General features: G+C 32.0%; 1 protein-coding gene across 8 annotated transcripts in view; it reads right to left on the bottom strand.

Annotated features, from left to right (window-relative positions):
• The window catches only part of PCDH11X (protocadherin 11 X-linked), a 729120-nt gene that overhangs the window by 100704 nt on the left and 602960 nt on the right, over positions 1-25456 (bottom strand). The window lies entirely within an intron of this gene.

Here is a 25456-nt window from a genome sequence, read left to right as displayed (position 1 = left end):
TCTGATGAAAGTTGGGATGGGTGTGTTCATGTAGAACTGTGTGTTTTAAGATATTTTCTGGTTATTGCAGCCAGAGATAGTAACTAAACAAATGCAATCTGAGTCATAAGTCTGTAAGGGCAGAAAAATTAACAGTATTAAGTACTATCCTCTGCAATCTTCTCTTTTTCATATCCTTTCCAAAATGTTTAATTACCAAATTGGGAAGGTGTTCCTTTCTTTCTTTCTTTGCTTTTTAGGGCCACACCCACAGCCTATGGAGGTTCCCAAGCTAGGGGTCGAATCAGAGCTACAGCTGCCAGGCTACGCCACAGCCACAGCAACATCAGAGCTGAGCCGTGTCTGCAGCTTACACCACAGCTTACAGCAACGCCAGATCCTTTAACCCACTGAGAGAGGCCAGGGATGGAACCTGAGGCCTCATGGATGCTAGTCAGATTCGTTTCCACTGAGCCACAATAGGAACTCTGAAGTTGTATTTTTTTAAGTTCAAGTTAAACAAAAAAGTAGAAAGCATATTTCTTGGAATTGAAAAATTCCATGTATTTGTCATGTCATTGTAGCTTTGTTAAAGAAAGCACTTTATCCACAATCATATGGGGTTCTGAACATTCACAATATAATACTCTAATTTAAAACTTACGAGGATTATATGACTGTTGGAAAAATGCAATACAGTATCTCTAAAAGGGTATACTAAAATTCTTTTTGACACCATGATGATATTACTACTGTTTAAAGATTAAAAGACACATGCTAAAAATGTTGTTCTCAATTTGTGCACTTAATTGTGTGAGCAAAGATAAAAAATCAGAAATATTTGGTAAATTTATTTGCTCATATCAATATATTTGCATAAGTAAAATAGTTCTCCAGGGAAAAAAATTAAATGGATGAGGCAGAAAAAATAAATGAACTATGATGTAATTGTGTTTAGAGCATACTGGGTAAAATTATTACTATATTTTCTCAAAAAGAAGAATTTGAATATAGGAGTATACAGTTTTTTAATTAACTTGGGATTAAATTGGAGTATATAAGAATTACTTTATTTTCAATACCTTTGGCTTGTATGCCAATTGTCTTTAGTTTTTATGAGCAACTAGTAAATATCGAACATTTACAATATGACAGGTGTTTTGCAAATAAGAGTTTTAACATAGTGCTGTCCCACATTATGGATAAAGAAATCAAAAGTATTAGAGTTTCAGATTCTAAAGATTAAGGTGATAAATAGCAGTCATAAGTTTCCTGCTTCTTATTTAATATATTTGCATCAGATTATTTTCATGAAATCCTTGAAGAATGGAGAGATTTATAAGATTTAATAAATTTACAATGTTTTCCATGTTAAATATAATGCCTTCTGTATCATTTAATCTGTGAATTTTGCCCATCTCTATATCCCAGTTAACAGTCAAAATAGGTAATTTATATTTTCTTATACTCTGAGTATTTGGGGAATAATGCCACTTTACTTAATAATAGCAATTAAAGTACTTCATATCTTGCTGTTAAACTGGGAAAAATGCATCAAGATAGTTAACACAAACTCTATACCCTGTTCTGCATTCTGACAGCACTTTTCAATCTCATATTCCAGTACGAGGAAAAAGCAGTCCCAGAAGGCAAGCTTGAATCTTATGTTCTACTACATAAAGAATTAGTACTCAGTCCCTCCATCCAACCCAGTTTTAATAAAGCTACCCAAATCCTCTTGGCTGAATCTTTGGCAGGAGGGCATAATCAAAGTACTCAGTTTTGTACTTGCTAATTCAATAGGCAGCCTGAAAAGGCTTTCAGTTCTACATTTAATGGGATAAATAAGGCTTTTTACATATTTTCAATTTTTACTCGACAGAAAAATGTTTCAAGAGCTACAACAAGACTTTCTTCTCTCATAAAAAAAATGTTTCTTCTAAGTTTAACATTAACTGACCATTTCATCAATCTTTCTATTATGCAAGTTTACATTTTAGGAGAAAATAATATAAACTTTATTATCACAAATAATTGAAACTTTGATTATTAAAAATAATAAATTTCAGGGCTTAAAAATAGCTTCAATTTTTATTAACTTTATAGAAAAATTTGTATTTAAATAGACTAAATTGACTCATCTTGTTATACAATTTACCCTTTTCTTACTATTAAAGGCACAATTAGTCTTCATTGTCAATGTGCTTATGATATGTGAAAAAATATGAGCATGTTTGACATAATAACTGAAGACTTCCTGAACTTTTCCTGTGTTACTATCATTAATCACTAATTTTTCTGGGGTAAATTCACTACTATATGTTTATGTCGGCTATCTTTTTAAATAGCCTTAACAATTTTATTCATATGACCAATGAAAAAGTGTTCCAAATACAATATGATTTTTACTATTATAATTATTTAAAACTTCAAAAACATTTTTATTTGATAAATGCATTAACCATTTGCAAGTTGAAAATTCATACTTTGATAAAAATCAGGCAGTTTTAATACAATTCAAGGGTGATCATCTAAAATGTCTTGAAATTATACACACATTGGTTTTTATATAAAGTCTCTATTTTACATAGAAATCTTTTTTAAAGTACTAATTTATGGAAACATATGGAATTTCCTTCAAATATATTATTTAATATGTATCAATATAACACATTAATTGATCTGATTAATCTTAGAAGTTCAGTTGTCCAAAATTGAACCTTGTCAATAAGAAAGTTCATGAAACTTGTGCAATAGTATTGTAACTAATCTACCTTCAGAACTTGACTGTGATGACCAAGATAAGAGAAAATCCAACTAGAATTGAGATCCATCACCTTAACTCCCCTTACACACTATGAAATGCTAATATGATATCATGTAGACAGAGGTAAACAGAGCCTATATATGAATGACGATAAGGTTCTCCAACATAGGTTATCTCCAAAGACCCAGTATTTCTTATCCTAGGATGATCGCTATGCTGGGCATGGGAAAGAAACAAAACAAGTAAAACAAAGCAGATATTAATATCAAGGTAATTTTTGTACCTGGCTATAGTAGAAACTTGCCCAACAAATGATTGATAATTTTAAGTCAGTCATCCCTATTCCCTTATATTTTAATGGTGCTTTATGACTTCACATTATTTTTTTACAAGTACAAAAATGGGTTCATCTTTCACCACTTGAATGGTAATTTAAGTGTTTTCTTTCTTCTTCTTCATTTTTTCTTTTTTATGGCCCATACCCAAGGCATATGGAAGTTCCTGGGCCAGGGATTGAACCTGAGCTACAGCTGTGAACTATGCCACAGCTGTGGCAAAACCAGGTCCTTTAGCCGACCGTGCAAGGCTGGGGACCCAACCCATGCTTCTGCAGTGACCTGAGCCACTGCAGTCAGATTCTTAACCCACTGTGCCACAAAAGGAACTCCAAGGCTTTCCTTAATTTTGCACACAGCTATGATCCCTGAAGTCTACTTTAGTGCTCTTTCTACTGAATCATTCTCCTTTCCTAAGCTAATCAGTAATGCTTAGAGGGTTATGGTTACATAGTACACTACTACGTCACTGCTTCTTTAGTAGTTTACATTCTCTGGCAAAAAATAATATAAAGTCAGAAATAACTACACTGGAATAGACACTTTGATTTCTAGGCAACATGTCAAATGCAAAATACTGCTTAAGTGTTTAAACCAACTATCTATAAAGTAGCCATTTCTCCTATGGAGTGGATTACAAAAGAATAAAATAAAAGATAATGTGCTTTCTCAAGTTAGGGATTTAAACTTAACTGGTGCTTATGTGCACACAGGACCAAGGCTATTACAAGGAGGAGTTTGAATTTCCAATCAATTACAAGTTTCCTTATAATCATAACTTTTTACAAGAATAAATGGGCTAGACAAAGTGATGCAGACCAATTTCATGAAAATATCTAAATGTCAATTTCCCTAACTAATCTTATACATAAATGAAATGATTTTTAAATGGATCATGACATTTACATGACTACAACTAAAAAGAGGCCTTATTAAGGACTGGTCATCTACATAATCAGTACATTTTTAACAAGAAACATTATTTTCCCAATAAGCAAATAAAAGCTATTTTTAGGCTCATTCAGGCACTTTAAGTGACTTTCTGAGACTTCATTTCACTGAAAAAAAATCAAGTAAATAACACTAAACTGATGGAGAAAACTTCATTTTCTTCTAAACACTAAGTGAAATTAGCATTTTATGGAATGAAAACCTTTAAGCTAAAAGCGCCATTTCTCCACCTAACCCCAATTTCAAAAAAAAAGATTTTCAAAGGATATTATTTAAAGTTCTTGTAACTGAGGGAAATAGAATGAAATGAATAAACTTATGTGTATAAATATGTACTGAATCATATTCTGATAAAATAGAGGTATCTAAATATTTTGTGATAAATTCTTGTGCAAAATATGCCTCTATAACATGTGACTAGTGGAGTTCCTATCGTGGTGCAGCGGAAATGAATCTGACTAGGAAACATGAGGTTGCCAGTCTTGCTCAGTGGGTTAAGGATCTAGCATTGCCGTGAGCTATGGTCTAGGTCGCAGATGCAGCTTGGATCCTGCGTTGCTGTGGCTGTGGCATAGGCAGGCAGCTGAGCTCCATTTGACCCCTAGCCTGGAATCTCTGTATGCTGTGGGTGCAACCCTAAAAAGCAAAAAAAAAAAAAAAAAAAAGTGTGAGTAGCATTTAATTTATACAGTTCTGAATCATCATCTAAATCATCCATCTGTAGGTGAAGTTCTCACGCAGTCACTAACACATTCATTTCTAATACCATTAAATGTACATTTCAAGGTTAGGGATAACTTCTGATGACAAAAAAAAGAAGTACTTCTAACTGTACCAGTTTTCCTACATTATGTCTTCATACCTTCCCTTCTCTCTACCCACCCACCTATAGATATCAATTGCAGTTCCTGGAAGATACTAGTTTCAGATTAATCTCATTATACGGCCAAAAACTGTTATGCTACTTTAAGCTCAAAACATATTCCAATTTGACACCCACTCATGATATGGCTTCATGTAGAGTATAGTCATCTAACTAACCCTTCTAACTCTGACTCAGAATTTCCATAGATACTTGGCATATGCGTTTAAAGGAAGCCATAAAATAGAAACAGTAAAAATGGCTCAGTATGTTGTTCTGCCAGCTATAGACAGTCATGAAATGACAGTACGAAATGTATCTGTAACATTGCATATGCATAGCTCTATTTATTCAAAGGTAGTTCTTATCTTGTGGGATAGGAAATCGAACCCAGAATTTCTTAATTTAAAAATTATTAAAATTATGTGAAATAATTTAAAATCAAGCATCCATTCTGTTTTGTTTTGTTTTAGAAGATGTCTTTCAAATTATCACATTATTTGTGTCCTCTATAATTTATTCAGGAACAGTAAAACAAAATGGGAAAAGCAGGAACAGTAGAATAAAATGGGAAAACAATTCATAACAGTATTGACTGGGTTTGAACTGTGAGACTGCTACTTAAAGTCTTGAGGCACAGAGAAATTAAGTGACTTGTCCCAATGAAAAACAGTAAGTGGCATTATCTATCAAATATCATTGCCAATAATCTATTCAAGTCAGAGTTGTAGTATTTTTACTACTAATAATTGATATAGTGACAATAAATAGATAATATTATACAGTTTTCTGTCAAATGGTCTGTAACTACTACCTCACCCTTTAAAATATACTATATTCATGTAGTCAGAGCATGGAAATATGCAAATCGTATAGCTAAGTACTTGAACACAGGAGTTTAAAAATGTTATGTGTTGTAGTACTGTATAGAAAGCTGGAATATGTTACAGAGTTCTAGTTAGAAACTGAATAAGAGAGCAAAAGAAATGGATACAATTCCTGATTTTGAAGATGGCTAGGTCACGGGATCCAGTGAATTTCTCTTAACGTCACAATGGATTACCAGATGAATATCTCACTGAAAATCACATATGTCCTCTCCTTCATATTACCCCAGAGCACTAGGTAGGATAACTGTTCAGTCTTGATTGTTTTTAGACCAAGGCCCCATCTTATTCATGTTTATATTTTCACATCTTTTGCCAACTCACTTATAATTCAATGCCAAAATTGTACAACTCAGCAAAAACAAAGATGTGAAAGTATTCAGGAGATTTTAGAGGGATTTAATCCATTAACACAGTTGAAAGTATAATGTTACGTCGGTACAATTTAATGAGGGAAAGAATAGTCTTTTTAACAAATTCTGCTCTGTATCCACATAGAAAAGGATGAAAATGGACCCCCTACCTAAAACCACGTATAAAATTAACTCTAAGTACATTATAGACTTAAATATAAGATCTAAACCTATATATATCTTAGAAGAAAACATTGCAGCAAATTGAAATCTTGGATTTGGCAATAGTTTCTTAGATGTGCTACCAAAAGTACAAACAACAACAACAGCAACAAAATTGGATTTCATCAAATTAAAAAAAATTGACAAAAGTTCTATTAAAAGAATGAAAAAATAAATGTGGGGAGAAAATACTTGTAAATCACATGTTTTATAAGGGAGTATATCCAGAATATATAGAGAACTCTTACAACTCAACAATAAAAAACAGGCAACCCAATTAAAAATGATCAAAGAATTAGAAGACATTTATACAGAGAAAATATACAAGTGGTCAATAAGCACACAAAAAGACACTCAACATTATTAGTCATTAGGAAAATTCAAGTCAAAGTCAGGAGATATTACTTTATACCCATTATAATGGCTATGATAAAAGAAACATGATAATAATGTCAGAGAAAATGTGGAGCAACTTGAAACTTCATGAAGTGCTGACAGGAATGTAAAATAATGCTTTGGAAAATGGTTTTGCCATCTCAAAAAGTTAAGTATAAAGTTACTATATAACCCAATAATTCCAATCCTGTGTATACTTCAAAGAAATTTAAAAACATATACAATTGGTGATAGCAGCATTATTCATAATAGACAAAAATTGAGAAACAACCCAAATATCCATCAAGTGATAAGATGCTAAACAATATGTGACATATCCATACTATGAGATCTTATCAATAAAACACTACTGATCTGTATGCTTAAAATACTTAAGATGGTATATTTTATGTCCTTGTTTTTATTTTTAGGGCCCCACCCATGGCACATGCAAGTTCCCAGGCTAGGGGTCAAACCGGAGCTGTAACTCCAGCCTATGCCACAGTAACAGCAATGCTGGATCTGAGCCATGCCTGTGACCTACCCTGCAGCAATGCTGGATCCAGGGATTGAACCTGCAACCTCATGGATATTAGTTGAGTTCATTACTGCTGAGCCACAACTCAGGAACTCCTACTTTCTTTTTTTTTGGGGGGGGGGTCTTTTTGGGGCTGCACTCATGGCATATGGAGGTTCCCAGGCTAGGGGTTGAATCAGAGCTGTAGCTGCTAGCTTACGGCACAGGCACAGCAATGCAGGATCTGAGCCACTTCTGCAACCTACACCACAGCTCACAGCAATGCCAGATCCTTAACCCACTGAGCGAGGCCAGAGATCAAACCTGCATCCTCATGGATGCTAGTCAGGTTCATTAAGCCATGATGGGAATGCCCTATGTCATATGGTTTATGTCACAGTTAAAAAAAAATGAAATTAAAGTATTGATACACATGCTACTAGAGGGATGAACCTTGAAAGCATTATGCTAAGTGAAAGAAGACAGATTCCAAATAAATAATTTCATTTATATTAAATGTCCAGAGTAGGCAAATCAATAAGGACAGAAGATAGATTAATGGTTGCTTATCTCCAGGAGTGTGGAGTGGAGCAATATGGAGTCACTGCTAATGGGTATAGGGTTTCTTTCTGGGGTGACAAAAACATTCTAAAGTTAAATTGTGGTGATGGTTACACAACTCTGTGAATATATAAAACCCATTAAATGATTATTTCAGTGGTAAAATTATAAAATAAGATTTTTGATATTAAAATAAAAAATACATATAAAAATGTTTTCTTATGTTCTCCACCTTCCATAATGAAACATATTAATGTTAAATTAGTAGCATCATCTAAGTACATAATTTAAAAAATGATATAATTTCTGTTAGATTTAGGGGTGATGAATTTTAGCAATATGTTGCATGTAATTTTATGAATAAAATAAATTATAGAATATACGACACTGAAATGTATAATTTATATAAATTAAATGGAAAATATATATAACCGAAAGAACACAGGACTTATTCAGAGTATGTTGTCAGAACCTCTGAGTTTTGAGCCTTCATAAACTATAGATATAGATATTGCAATGCTGAAGAAGTACTTTTCTCTTTATGTTCTCTCATTTCTCCTTCAATGCAAAACTGTTCATATGCCTCATGATGATTAAAAATTAATATTTGCATCACATGTGAAATAATGAGACAAATGATTCCTATGCAAGCAGCAGGCAATCTGTTGTTCAAGTGGCAACACAACTACATCTTCATTGCAGGAACTGTGTCTTTGAAGAATGATTTAAACTCCAAAGAATTGTAAAATGCCATTTTCCCAGTAATTCTTCACTACCTCTGACTAGTCTGTGTAAAAAACCATCAATTGTTTAGCTGCAAGGAATATCAAACAAGCCATGTGCCACAATCATAACAATTCTTTGTCTTTATGAAACACATGTATCTGTGTTAATTTATAAATTCATTTTGTCATTTAAAAAATATAATCTGGATTATTGTAATGTCATAGATAAAGCCTACAGGAAGCAGAAAACTTAGTTTCAGTTCAGCTGTGTGTCATAACCGCAGGGAATTTCATAAATACCCTATCTATCACTGAAGAGTAAAAAGAGATATTTAATTTACATGTTTCACATCTTCCCTCAAAATATTTCATACACTAAAAAGTATCAAAGGATGAGATAGGATAGGAAATACTGTTTACTGTTTAGTGTCAGATTCTTAATTCAGATGTAATATAGCATTCCCATGGATGTTAAAATGCACATGCTGCTGCCTGATTCTTAAAAAGATATTCTCTATAACTAACAATCAAGTTGAGACTATTTATAAGAGATCTACACACAAAACTGTAAAGACTAAGAAAAACAAGTAAAGGAAGAACATCCCTACAATTTAATAGAACATATATAGGTATGAGTTACTATAACCATAGATTTATATGCATAAATTATAAATTTCTATCAAGACTTAGCATTAATTTTAATGTATGTAAAATATGTAAATTAACCTTGTTGCCTACTTATCACCTTTAGGGTTAAGACATTAATTAAGTTAAAAGGGAAAGTAGCTTAGTTAAAGATAAATGCTAATTGCACTCAATTATAAGAATAGAGGGCTCAAACTATATTTAACAGTTATAAGCTTCTTTGATAAACTCATTAAGAAGTATCTCTCTTATTTTTTAATTTAAGACATATATGCCTGAAAATACTGACAATGATAAAGCAATAGAATTACATGAGCAGATTTATTTTTAAAATTCATAGGAAAAAAAATATTTCATGGATTAATGAAAACAAGCAGTATCCCTTTTATTTATTTATATTTGGAATAAAAATAAAATAAAATGAACTTTGCCTAAAAGCTAGGCAGGCATCAAGTATAATTTGCATTCGGAGAAATAATAATGGTAAATAATGCTGTTCTCATATTAGCATAATATTGAACCTTTATGATGTCCAAAAGACAGTGCTATGTTCTCTGTAAGCATTAATTAATTAAATCCTCATTACACTCTATGAAATTGTTGTATATTGGTATTTATAATTTATGAATGAGGAAACTGTGACTCTAGGAGCCTAAATGGGTGTGGCTAAGAAGAAAAGTAAGGGTTTATAATTTGAAAGGCTAATCTAGGAAATACCTTTATAACAAGTCAGACTGTAAATTGTGGAATAGATCATTTAAAATCAATCAGGATTTAATATCCTAAAAACCTGAATGAACCTGGAATGTCAGAAATCACCCCAATTTCCAAAATAGTTCTTAGCTTTCTTGGATATAGCTCAAAGGTCAAAGTTATTGAAACTCCTTTATTAAAAGTATATGTAGACATCTTTTAAGCATAGTAATGCATTAAAAGTTGTTTTTAAAAGAGTAAAGAGTGGTTTGGTAAGCAGAATAAAGCCCCAACCCCCAAGATGTCTAAATTAAATCCTTGGAATCTTTACAAAAGTTATATTATATGACAAGTGGGAAGTAAGATTGTGGGTGGAATTAAGATTGTTCATCAGATGATCTTAAGAGATCCTAGATTATCCCAGTGGACCCAACCTTGTCACAAATATCCTTAAGTGAGGGAAAGGGTAGAAGAGTCAAAACCAGAGAGATGATACTGTGAGAGAAACTCAACCAGCCCTTGCTGGCTTTGAAAATGGAAAGGGGTCATAAGCCAAGGAATGCTGGTAGTTTCTAGAAACTAAGAAAAGGCAAGAAAATGGATTCTTCTTTACAGGCTCCAGAATGCTACACAGTCCCACCAATGCCTTGATTTTATCTAAGTGACTGTCATTTTTCATCTTTGCCTTTGGACAATGTAAAATAATATACTTATTATGTTTTAAGACACAAAAGATTGCAGTAATTTATTACAGCATCTGTAAGAAACTAATACAAAAATACAACCCACAGAGTGGGAGAAAATATTTGCAAATGCATCGACTGATAAGGGATTAATCTCCAATTTTTTTTTTTTTGTCTTTTGTCTTTTTTAGGGCCATATCCATGGCATATGGAGGTTCCTAGGCTAGGGGTCTAATTGGAGCTGTTGCTGCTGGCCTATGCCAGAGCCATGGCGATGTCAGATCCAAGCCACATCTGTAACCTACACCACAGCTCAGGGCAATGCTGGGTCCTTAACCCACTGAGCGAGGCCAGGGATCAAACCCGCAGCCTCGTAGTTCCTAGTCAGATTCATTTCCTCTGTGCCACGATGGGAACTCATTTTTTTTATATATCCAAAATTTATAAACACCCAACCCCATCAAAACATGGGCAGAAGATCTAAACAGACAAGTCTCCAAAGAAGACATACGGATGGCCAAAAAACACATGAAAAGATGTTCAACATCACTCATGATTAGAGACATGCAAATCAAAACCACTATGCTTTACCACCTTGCATCAGCCAGAATTACCCTCATCAAAAAGTCTACAAACAATAAGTGCTGGAGAGGGTGTGGAAAAAAGGGAACCCTATTACACTGTTGGTGGGAATGTAAATTGTTGCAACCTCTGTGGAAAACAGTATGGAGATTCCTCAGAAAACCAAAAATAGAACTACCATTTGATCCAGCAATCCCACACCTGGGCATTTATCCAAAGAAAACTATGACTCAAATAGACACATGTATTCCAATATTCATTTCAGCACTATATGCAATAGCCAAGACATGGAAACAACCTAAATGTCCATCGACAGAGGAATAGATAAAGAAGTTGTGGTACACAATGGAATATTAATCAGCCATTAAAAGGAAAGAAATAATAGCACTTGCAGCAACATGGATGGACATAGAAATTATCATGCTAAGTGAAGTCAGTCAGACAGTGAGACAACAACATCAAATGTTATCACTTACATGTGGAATCTGAAAAAAGGACAGACTGACTTTCTTTGCAGAACAGATACTGCCTCACAGACTTTGAAAATCTTATGGTTTCCAAATGAGACAGGTTGGTGGGTGGGGGGATGCACCTAGGGTTTGGGATAGACGTGCTATAAAGTTTGGTTGTGATGATTGCTGTACACCTATAAATGTAATATGATTCATTAAATAATTTTAAAAAGTAAAACAACCAAAAAAATAAAAAATAAAAAAAGAAGACATGAATGAATGGCAAAAAAAACCAAAATAGTACAAGTGGAAAGTTGCTCAATCTGCTTATTGTTCTAGTAATCTTATGTGCTATCCAATATGTTGCTCACAAATATTCAGTAGAAGCCTGTTAAGACATTGATTTTGAAAACAGAGAAGGTATGCAAGATACCTTGAAAGACTGATAAAATTTACATCCATGTATCTATATCTGCATCTATATCTATCTCTCTCTATATATATATCATTTATATATATGTCATATATATTATTTATATCCCAGTATATCTCCAAATCTAATAGCCAAATTAATATTCAGGAATTAACTTGCCATTACTAAAGCTTCATTCCAAAAGTATTTCTACCATTTTCTACCTGCTTGCTTATTTATATTAAAAACTAATAGGTTTAACATTCTCTTTTCCTTCAAACTCCTGAAGGAAAAATGCTATTTGATATGAATTATCTTGGTTATTTATGTAACTATTAAGTTTAATTTTTTAAAGAAAACTTAAAAATTAAATTAGAAAATGTAACCTTATTTCTTGTTACTACCTGAATGGACAGCATTCTTGGAAACATTAATCATATGAAAATTATGAACTTGTTAAATGGATAAATTCTTAATAAGCAGTAACATTTAATCAATTTAAAGATATTAAAAAATGTCTTTTTTTATTTTTTGGCATGTGGAAGTTCCTTGGCTAGGGATTGAAGCTGCTACAGTGACAGTGCTGGATCCTCTGCACCACCAGGGAACTCCCAAAATATGCCAAACTACTTTTGTTCTAGTTCTTTTGATTTTGTTTTATATATAATTTTCAGACTAAGGTACAGCGTACAAGAATGATATCAAGATATCTCATAATCCTTACCTATTCATTATTTTCCTTTATTTATAAGGACCTTCTCATAATGAGATGTATGAATTTATTCTAAAATTGACCTTTTATTCAGAAAAAAAGTCATTTTCAATGATCATTACAGATCTACCAGCTCTGCAAGGAAAAAAAAAAAACTCAATAAACTGACTTTGATCTATAAAATTGGATTTAAATGAGTATTTTCTTTATTAAATATATGTAATGTCAAAACTATTTAAAAATTAATTTTCTTTTGTGTAAATGATCTCGAAATGTATGCAATTCCAAAGAACATTAGAAAAAAATAGAGCAGCTATTATTGATTTAACTTCACCATTACTGTCAATGATCTTGAACCTATATTCTGTTTTACCTTCTGAAAAATTTTATATATCCTGTAACCTCAGTAAGTGTATTTTAACACCAACTTTCTCTCTGATGTTATTTTTACACATATTCTCACATTTTTGATAAATCCGTACTTTTTATTCTGTGCTATTTTAAGAATCCACATTAATTAGTACCATAAACATGAATATTTGTTGAACCATAGATCTCAGTTCATTATGAAAAATTTTTCTCTGATCTGCTATATTCTTATATTCGATCACTATAAATAATGAAAATAAACTAATTCAGTATATAATTATTTATTAATAATTAAATAATCTATATGAGGTAATTAATACATAATTTATTAATGAATATTAATTCATTATGAGCCAGGCACACTATTCCAGGCATTAGAGATACATCAGTGAACATGATAATAAGGCTATTCTTAGCTAATAAAATAATAGAATTTATTAAAAATAACATAAATGTAGTCCAATTCTTTTATTTCCTCATTTCACAATTTAAATTGTGGAAAACTGTTCACAGAGTATTGAGCACCTGTTTCATTGAAAGCTAAATTTTATATTGTCACAATAGTTCACAAGATATAAGATTTTTAAGCACTAAGATAGTTTTATAATTAAATTTTGATGGTGAAAACAATTAGCTTAGAAGGCATACAGAATTAGGCTCAAAATCTTGCTTCAACATTATCTTTGTGAAATGGTCAAGAAATTGTATTTTGACTTTTGCTTTTTCATCTGTAACCTGAAGATAATATCTACCATGTGAGGATTAAAAGATACTGAATTTAGAACTATATATTCAGTTAAAGATTGCTATTATTTTAGCTTTTTATTTCTAATGGTATACCTTAACTAGTAGAAAAATAGACTTTATCATATTTTAATATTACAATAGATGAAATGTATCCAATAAATGTAATCATACTTAAAACTGATTCAATGGGTGGTGTCAGCTAGCATTGTAGTGTAAGTAATTCACAAAATCCTCTCTTTCATGAAAACACTGGCCAAAATACCACAACCATTTTTTTTTCAGAACTCTTGAAACTGCCAAAGCCTTAAGCAAGCCAGAGCATTTATTCAAGAAAAATGACTGAACAGCAAGGTTTGGCATGTTTTAACTTATACTAGACCCATTCTCAATCATTCAGCTTGAGTAGCCTTGAAAAACAACAGCCCACATTCTGGGGGCAGCTTGGTAGCCCCTGGAGAAAGTAGAATGGAATTGAAGCTATTTGAAAAGCTTCATTCCCAAAGAGTTGTTATTATATTATCAGTTTTGTGATCCCCTGTAAGACCTAGTTTTAGAATGATACAGAGCTCACCTAGTTCTAAAAGCCTTCTTCCAGAGAGCTGTTGTTGAAAATAATTACAGGCTAGTGTTTTAACATTTCAGCTTCCTGGGGGGCAGGGAGATAGATAACAGTTGGAGTATACAATAGATTTACCAAAAGCTTAAGAGAAAAGATGGGGGATGAAATTTCAACAGGGGATTTGATAAGCCACAATACATTCTCGGGTAGCTACAAACACACATGGGAAGGCCTCGTTACATTCTCAGGAAGGACCTGATAAAGCCCTCAACTTTTGCCTCTGGCTAACTTTGAGGCTCTGTATAAGTCCAAGTAAAAGCTAAGACAGAGATTTAAAGTGCCTGGCTGAGTGTTAAAGACATGCTCAACAGACACAAAGATCTTCTCAGCAAAGGCTAGGAGATTTGTAGTTCAAGGCATTTAAGGAAAGCACTGTCCAATCATCAGCTTACTAGATAGTTATGCAGGTAAATTTTTCAGTGGCTGCACATAACAAATTAGGCAATAAAGAGATTAAAGACATCTATATTGGAAGAGAAGTAAAACTCTCTTTTCACAGATGAGATAATGTTGTATACAGAAAATCCAAATACACAAAAATACTATTAGAGTTAATAAATAATTTAGCAAAGTTGTAGGATATAAGATAAACATAGAAAAGTCAATTTTTATACACTAGCCATGAGCTACTTGGAAATAAAATTTAAAAAACAGTTCTATTCACAAAAAAATAATAAAATGCTTAGAAATATATTAACAAAGGAAGTGCAAAACTTTAAAAACTGAAAAACAGTGAAAAATTATAAAGAAAATTTAAATAAATTGAAAGATATTTGTGTTCATGGATTAGAAGACTTAATATTATTAAAATGGTAACACTTCTTAAATTGATCTACATAGCCAACACAATTTTTATTAAAATCTGTGCTGATTCTTTTAAGAAATTGACTTGCCATCCTTAAAGTTCTTATGGAACTTTAAGAGATCCAGATTAGCCAAAATAATCTTTAAGAGGAAGAACAAATTTGGAGGAATTCTTTCTGATTCCAAAACTTATAGCAAAATTATAATAATCAAGACACTGTGGCACAATCATGACATGTAGATTAATGGACCACAATTTCATTCCAGAAATAAACCCATTCACTTTGCTCAGTTTTTGAAATGAATGCCAAGATAGTTCGATGGGTAAGGAATAGTCTTTTCAACAAATGCTGCTGGAAAAATTTGATCTACACGTACCAAAAAAAAAATGAAGTTGAACCCTTATCTCACACCATATCCAAACTTTAACTCAAAATGAATCAAAGATAAATGTAAGAGCTAAAAACTATAAAGTTTTTTGAAGAAAACATGGGTGCAATTCTTAAAGATTTCGTAATAGATATTGATAACTTGATATAAAACCTAAGCATAATCAGCCAAATTAAAAATAGATGAATAGGAGTTCCTGTTGTGGTGCAGTGGAAACGAATCTGACTAGGAACTATGAGGTTATGGGTTCGATCCTTGGCTTTGCTCAGTGGGTTAAGGATCCAGCGTTGCTATGGCTGTGGTGTAGGCTGGCAGCTACAGCTCCAATTCGACCCCTAGCCTGGCAACTTCCATATGCCATGGATGTGGCCCTAAAAAGAAAAAAAAATATGAATAAAAGATCATACAACTTCACCAAGTGGGTTTCATCCTAAGTTCACAAGGATGGTTTAACATATGCAAATAAATCAACATCATATACCACATCAACAGAAAAATCAAAAACCACATGATCATCTCAATAAATGCAGAAGAAACATTTGACAAAATACAACATCCAATTTTGATAAAAATTCTTACCATGGTGGGTATAGAGGGAACATATAATAAAAGGCATTTATTACAACCCACAGCCAATATAATATTCAATGGTTAAAAGCTGAAAGACTTCCTGCTAAAATCTGGAACAGGACAAGAATGGTCACTCTCACCACTTTTATTCAACATTGTATTGGAAGTCCTAGCTGCAGCAATCAGACAAACAAAAGAAATCGAAAGCATCCAAATAGGAAGAGAAGAGGTAAAATTGTCACTCTATGCAGATGACATGATACAATATATAGAAAACCCTAAGGATTCCACACAAAAACTATTTGAACTGATCAACAAAGTAGCAGGATACAAGATTAACATTCAGAAATCAGTTGCATTTCTGCATACTAACAATGAAATATTAGAAAAGGAATATGAAAATGCAATACCTTTTAAAATAACACCCCCAAAAATTAAATATCTGGGAATAAACCTGACAAAGGAGGTGAAAGACATATGCTGAGAACCATAAAACATTAATCAAGGAAATTAAAGATGATTCAAAGAAATGGAAAGCTATCCCATGCTCCTGGAATGGAATAATTAATATCATTAAAATAGCCATACTACCCAAAGCAATCTACCAGATTCAATATATTCCCTACCAAATTACCCATGATATTTTTCACAGAACTAGAAAAAAATCCAAAAATTTATATGGAACCACAAAAGACCCAAAATTGCCAAAGCAATCCTGAGGGAAAAACGAACAAACAAAAAAACAAACAGTAGGCATAACTCTCCAAGACTTTAGACAATACTAAAAAGCTGCAGTAATCAAGACAGTGTGGTACTGGTACAAAAACAGACATACAGACCAAAGAAATGGAATGGCGAGCCCAGAAATAAACCCAGACACTTATGGTCAATTAATTTTGACAAAGTGGGCAAGAACATAAAATGAGAAAAAGACAGTCTCTTCAGCAAATGGGGCTGGGAAAACAGGACAGCTGCATGTAAATCAATGAAACTAGAACACACGCTCACACCATGCATAAAAATAAACTCAAAGTGACTTAAAGACTTAAACATTAAGACAAGACACCATCAAATCCTAGAAGTGAACATAGGCAAAACATTCTCTGACATCAACCCTACAAATATTTTCTTAGGTCAATCTCACAAAACAACAGAAATAAAAACAAAAGTAAACCAATGGGACCTAATCAAACTTAAAAGTTTTTGCACAGCAAAGGAAGCCATAAAAAAAAAAGGGGGACAACCTACAGAATTAAAAAAAAATAGTTGCAAACGATGCAATCCAAAAGGGCTTAATCACCAATATATACAAAGAACTCATACAACTCAACACCAAAAAAACAGAAAACCCAATTGAAAAATGGGCAAAAGACCTAGACATTTCTCCAAAGAAGGCATACAGATGGTCAACGGGCATATGAAAAAAAATGCTGAATATCACTAATTATTAGAGAAATGCAAATCAAAAGTACAATGAGGTACTACCTCACACTGGTCATAATAGTTATCATTAACAAGGCTACAGATGACAAATGCTGGAGAGTGTGTGGAGAAAGGGAACCTTGTTGCACTGTTGATGGGAATGTAAATGGATACAACCACTATGGAAAACGGTATGGAAGCACCTCAGAAAACTAAATATAGAACTACCATATGATCCAGAAATCCCACTCCTGGATATATATGGATATATATATATATATATATATATATATATATCTCATTTAAAAAGATTCATGCACCCCTATGTTCATTGCAGCACCATTCACAGCAGCCAAGACATGGAAACAACTTAAATGTCCATCAACATATAAGTGGATTAAGAAGATGTGATACATATACACAATAGAATATACTACTCAGTCATAAAAAGAACAAGATAATGCCATTTGCAGCAACATAGATGGAACTAGAGATTCTCATACTAAGTAAAGTAAGTTAGAAAAAGAAAGATACCATATGGTATCACCTATATGTGGAATCTAAAATATGGCACAGATGAACCTATCTGTGGAACAGAAACAGACTCACAGACAGGGATAGCAGACTTGTGGTTGCCAAGGGGGAGGTGGAGGGGGAGGGAGTGGGATGGACTGGGAGTTTGGGGTTAATAGATACAAACTGTTACATTAAGAATGGATAGGCAATGAGGTCCTATGGCAAAGCACAGGGAGCTATGTCCAATCACTTGTGATGGAACATGATGAAAAATAATATGCAAAAGAGAATGTATATACATATATGACTGGGTCAATTTGCTGTACAGCAGAAATTGACAGATCAGTGTAAATCAACTATAATAGTTTTTAAAGTTTTTAAATAGATGAATAAGATTTCATCAAAATGACTTTTGTACTTCAAAGGACAATATCAAGAAAATAAAAAGACAACCTACAAAATGAGAGGACTTATTTGCAGATCACATCTTATATGTTATTAACATCCAGAATTTAGAAAGAATACTTACAACTCAATATTATTATCTCAATAAAAACATTAAATCAACATATTATAGTTCTGCTATATAAGCATTCAAAGAGCAAACATTTATAATAATTGTATTTAAGGGAAAATTGAAAAGTTGAAGAAATTACAACATATATTACAGCTAAAACTCATAACAATGCAACAAATTCTTTAAAATCAGGATGTGTTAATTAGTCAAAAAAATTTTATAATTTTATAATTTTATAATTTCCAGTAGAGAAAGTATTAATTAATAAGTAAATTCTAAAAGCAAGCAAATTTGCATGGTATAATGCTGATTTTTAATTTCCATTAGGGTGTAAATAAGAATTATTATTATAATATTATCATAGATAAAATGCATGAAAATATAAAAGAACATATGGAATAAATAAAGCTTTGGTAGTATTTTCTTTTTAAAACTGCATTTTTTTGAGCATCAAGTAATTATAATAAAATATTAAGCTTAGGAGGTCATAGCGCTAACCTCAAAAATGAATTAAATCAGGCCAAGCAGTTACTGATAACTATGGAAAAGGAATGATTTTAGATTTGAGCAATCAGATTACCAAGTTAAGTAGTTCTATTATCTGACTCTAAATCAATCCTGATGGTTTTAGCAGCTTGAAAAATGTGGAAGAATATGCAAAAGTATATATGATTAAAAACTAGGTTTGTTTATACAGTTTTAAACAAAATTCCAATATCATTTCTCATGATGAAACTTACATACTATTTTGCTTTTTAAATGAAATGCAGTCTTATAGGAGGCATGCAAGAGTACATTCTCAAAGTGATCTATTCAGGCAGACTATGGCTAATACTTTCTGCATCTGAATATTTTGATAAAATGTTGTAAAATGTATGTTTTTCCCTAGAAATTCCATTCAAAATTTATCTCTATGTTATCCTAAAGCAAAGTCCTACATAGAATACCGTAGAACAATAATATTAAAAAATCTTAATTTCACATATTTATGAATAAATAGTTTCACCTCTGCCTCTAACTTCCATCTATAACTATGACTATACTAGTAAATTCCTCCCATGTCATCCCTTGCCTATTGGGGAGAGATTAGAGGATGAAGGAAGGGAATTAATATAGTGCCTGGCATGTACCAGATGCTCAAGAAAGATTGTCGAATAAGCTGTCAAGAGGTCTGTGAATGGGAGGGTTGGGAGAAAAAGGTAGGACTGTGTAAGCCTTTTAGGGAACTCTTTATTCTCAAGGTGCATTAACATTAAAGGAACAATAGGACTATATCTACTAATATAAGCCAGTTTGATGAATAACTGTTAGAGGAAATCATGTAAACACCTATTTAAAAATAACCCATTGTTTGAAAGTGATAGACTTCATCTGTTGCAACTTTGAAATGTGAACTTTGAAATGTGAACTTTGAAATGTGAACAATGTTTTATATCTGCTCATTAAAAGTTGGTGATTATTATCATTATCATCAAAATGGATATTTTAAAAAAGATAATAGCGATGACTTAATGCCATACATCCTGCATTCTGCAATCATCTTTTCTTTCAAGAGCTATATGTAAATTAATGACAACAGAATCACTCTAGAATTGAAAATTTTGTAAAACTAACCAAGAGTAACAGTAATTTCCAAAGTGCTCTATGAGAACTAATTTCAGTATTTCAACTAAACATTTTTACTAGAAATGTTTAGAACTAATCTTGCCACAAATTACACAGATATTCAGGCATAAAAATTAAAATGAAGCCTATTTCTTTGATTAATGAGTAGTCATATGTTTTGTCCTAAACTGTATGGCCTCAGGTTTATAGTTATATGTTTGATATACTATAATTTCTTGGATCTTTATTTTGGAATGATGATCATTTTCAAAATACCTTGCCAAATTTGTTTCTGGCACACAGCACTGCTTAAAGTCATTTTTTAACCTGCGAAGTCTAGGAAATACACCCTATGAATATGTAGACCATGAATACCACATGTATACATCTATTATATAAATATTTTAGATTTGTTTAGGAGATTACAGGCTCTTATTTCATGTTCTTAGAAGTTCACAATCTTACATTCACGTTACCATGGTAAATTATATTACTAATCTCTTAAAATTAAAGTACCACATTTTTTTTATGAACTGGACGAAAGAAACTTTAGCCTACTGGCTCCAGTTCTGGTAGTGATTCATACTGATTATTATAAAACCGTATACAATACATGTTTTGAAATCATCCATGCTCCAAGATGAGCAAGCATCAATCAATGTTCTCTACTGAGGACTCCTCTTGAAAACTACTCAAGAATTTCAAGAACAAATTGCAGTGGGTTGTGGCTCTTAAGAACCTCAAACATAGGACACAAAGTCTACAATTCAAAGTGCTGACTTTGATCTATGCAGCCCTTTTGCCGCTTCACATTGGACATTTTTTTATCCCTCATGGCAGCAAAGATCAACAAGAGTATCTTTCCCAAATGTTTCCTTTTTTCTTTGAAATTTGACCAGCCAGGGGGAAAATATTCTCAGATGGATAAGTATAAATTCAAGGACTTTGAGGGTTTTTTTTTTTGTTTGTTTTTCATCAAGGTATAATATCAATCCAGTGTATACCAAGCCCCCCCCCCTTTTTTTTCTCTACAGCCCAATCCCAAATCCTTAGTCTTTGAGAGGGATCTGAAATTGTTTTGATATAGTATCCACTGGTCTCAGGTAGCTACTGAGCTCTTAAAATGTGGCTAGTTGGAATTGAGATGTGCTTTACACATAAAACGCATGCCAGATTTCAAGATTTACTATGAAAAGAAATGTAAACTATCTCATTAATAATTTTATATTAATTACATGTTGGAATAATGATATTTTGCATAATGATATCTTGGGTTAAATAAAATATATTACTAAAATTGATTTCACCTTTTTTTTTGTTTTGCTTTTTTAAATGTAGCCCCTAGACAATTTAAAATTACATGAGTCTCTTATAATATTTCCACTTGACAGTGCTGATCAAAATCAATAGTAATAAATCACTTGATATTCAAGACTCCTGGGTTATATTCTCAGATCAACAATTTACCTAATGAGAAAATGGCCTTTTCAACAATCAATTGCTCTGTGTGTGTGCGTACTAGAAAAAAACACCATTTGTAAAGTTATGTTTCAACCAAAAATTTCTGCCTCATGGTAGACCCAGCTTTTGATAAGACATCTGCAAAGTCAAAAAAATGTAATATTTTGTCATTTTACTGTGTCGGTCAAATAGTATCAATTTCAAGACAATGTAATAGAAGTGATGTGTATTAAATTTATGCTTTATGAAATGAGGATTACTATTTTAATTAGCTGTAGCAGAAATAATGCTTATGGCTCATTTAAATGTTTGAGCCATGATTTGCTAATGAGCAGCTGACTATATGTCACTTACCAATACCATTTATTTCTCCTACATAGATCTTTAAAAGAACAGTAGTATAAACCCAGAGTATGAAGTTTAACAAATGCATTTTCTACTTACAAATTATACATGGTTTCAAAGCTATGCCAAGAGGTTTTAATCAGAATTATCAGACTGTAGTACCTCACCCATTTTCTAACTTTCATACACTGCATGGCCTCAAAAAGATACTAATTTTTCTTCCCTAGTCTACTTTTGCATGATAAATAATATTACATTTGTTTCTTTTTTCCTTCATTATAAATAAACTAAAAAAGCAATATAATTTTATTATAAAGCACATTTGTTATAGTTCTATGTGTCAATGTATAATATATAATATGGTGGAATGAACTTATATATTATCTAAAGAAGGCAATTTTAGATGGTAAAATATGCAAATGCTTCATAAGACAAGTTCTTTTACAAGTATTGTTCTATGACATTCATAAACTATTGTCAATTATTAGTAATTTAATACAAAACTAACAAAAAGGTATAGTGATTTTGTCATTTGTCTGAAAATTTAGGCAGATACTAAATTAGCATGAAGTGATTAATATTATGGCCAATGCTATAAATTTTTCATTTGAAACTTACATCATGCATTTTCATTAACTCTGGGCCATGAAAATAGATACCTTGTGAAAAGACAATACTTTTTTACTAATTGCCATATGAAAAACTCCACATGTATCAGGCACGAGGATGAATTATATTTTATATTCACAAATTCTTATTAACTAAGTAGTTGGATGAAGATAAGTGAGGGGATTCATTTGGCTGAGAGATAATTCAATTTCCTAGTCTCTCCTAGAAGCTTCCACCTCAACCTGTTTTCCCCCACAATCTCATCCCTAAACAGTTTCTCCAGACTCAAATTCAACATTCCAAGTCTAAAGTAATGAACTTCTAAATTACAGCTGAATCTTGAGTACTGACAATAAATATAGAAACCTAGCTCAAGAAGAGACCTCCGAGACTTATCTAAGGGCCAAGAGGGTAAAAGTTATGTAATAAAATACTGTAAAGATATGCAAACAATCAGCTTAGATAGCTGAGTGTTACTGTGGACAACAAATGATTGCAGGTAGACAAAATCACTGGCATTCTATTGCTCAAACCCTAGACCTCAATGAAAACAGAAAATGTAATTAATATATTATATCTGAAACTCTTATTCTTATGTTAAACCATGTCCATGTCCACAAAAAAAGAAATTACACTTACAAATTCAAAGAATTATTAGAGTATTACATTATAAATGTTTATTAATATACATTTTCCTCAGGAGGAGGTACAGAAGAATTTGTTCTGAATGATTTGACAAGTATGTGTTTGCAATTTCTTCCATGCGGACAAGTAAAGCACACCAGAATTAGATATAATTCTCTTACTACTAAGAATTCACATGTATATATCTAATTTACTATGAGGGGAAGAGCCTGTGTATTTTCATATTTAAAAAAAAATTCAATGTCATCCTTGGTAATCAGTCAGACTTCAATAGAAAAGCTAAATGCATGAAATAATCTTAGTTTTAGAAATTTGTGATTAGGGTCACAGAGGGCTTTTTCCTCTTTTATGCTGACATTTAATTACATGAAATATGCTGAAGAAATTGTATTATGCGAGTTAAATAATAGCAAGTCTACTCAAATGAGCTGATGATGGAAAGTGGATATACAAGATATAGTATGAAAATTATCATAAAATATAGCCACAAAAGGCACTATGGTGTTTCAGTGCAGCTCAGAGTAAGATCCCAGATGCATTATGAATATACTAAATAAATAGCTTTCAATTACAGCAAAATTTAAAATATGGGTTTAATTGCAATGATCATTACTTATTTGTGTATTGATGAAAGTTCAAAAATCTAAATAATAGTGTTTTATACAGATATAGTGCTTTAAAATTATCAAATGAATTTTTATATTAATTAACCTTCCTTTGCCTCAGTTTCTACCTCTGCAAAAAATAGATAAGATGATAGAATTTATACATAGAAGTGGTGTAGATTATGACATTTGTTGATTATTGTGGCAGTGTATAGAAAATAGTATATACGCTGTTTCGGATTTTTTGTTTCTTATTCTTATTCTTTTTCTTACTATTATATTCATATGTTTCAGCAACATGACTTCTCTTTAAGGCTTAAGCATAATTATGATTATTACATTTTTTTTTAATAAAGGAAAAAAGAAATGAAGACTCTTAAGTTTAAAGGCTTGGCCAAGTGTAAGCATCTAGTCAGGTCATTAGACATCAAGATGTCCCAGCTCACATTCAAATGCTCATTCCACTATACCTCTGAATAATTATGATCAAAACATTTTGACTTTGTATCACAACCACAAATACATCTCTATGATGATTATATAGCTGTAGAATCTGAACAGTATCTATCAGAGGATACCTAAAAATTAATGAGGAGAGAAAAACAATGAAAAGTACATACAATGCTTCCACTTTCCCTTGAATAACCCATGTTAACCATTTAATAATTAAGACTTTCCTGAGGAGTAAAATATTTAGCTTGAAACTTCGCTATTTAGAGGATGGTCAAAAATGTGTCATGGATGTTAGAAGTAATTATATAAGATCACAAGAGAACTACTCCAATGCAATATAAAAAGACCAAGGCAACATTGCAAAAACATTTAAAATATCAAAAAATAATAAAGATTGCTATTAGTACTAATGATATGTGAAAAGTAAAGATTAAAGAGCAAGTTCCTTACATAACAAATTAGATTTTTATGACTGATTTCAGAAAAATTTATTCTTTGTTATTTCCTCTTGGAAAAAATATATGAAGTGAAATGATACATTGTCTTAAACAACAATGAAACAATAAGATAGATCCATCCTGAAGTATGAAGTAGACAGTAAAGAAAAGAGAGCATATACACAGAGAAAACAAATAGATTTGGAACATTCAAAATACCCTGCAGCATTGTAAAACTTTATAAGCACAATACAATTATATACATTTTAACTGACTGCTTAAACTCCAGGTTTAAAGATAGCTGTTTTCTGTGACCATATCTTAACTTAGTATAGATTTGTGTGTAATCTCCATATTTTAATTTGGCAAAGAAATGCATATTATTTACTGGTTCACAATGAATGCAAACTTTGATTATTTTGTTATGTGTATATACAGCATATACAGTTTAGATATCAATTTTGAATGAAAATATAGAAAAGCAGAATTATATCTTTATTGCATCCTCAGACAAAATCCTGAATATGCTTACACTGTCAGAGGAGAAAAATTAAATTCATAGGTAATTTGAAAGTAACTATGGTAAGTCAAAAATAACTATAGGGCCACATTAACATCTAAAAATTAAT

This window comes from Sus scrofa, chromosome X (genome assembly GCF_000003025.6).
Source record: "Sus scrofa isolate TJ Tabasco breed Duroc chromosome X, Sscrofa11.1, whole genome shotgun sequence".
Taxonomy (NCBI): Eukaryota; Metazoa; Chordata; class Mammalia; order Artiodactyla; family Suidae; genus Sus; species Sus scrofa.
The sequence above is the reverse complement of the archived record's forward strand: the minus strand, read 5'-3'. Positions and strand labels throughout refer to the sequence as shown.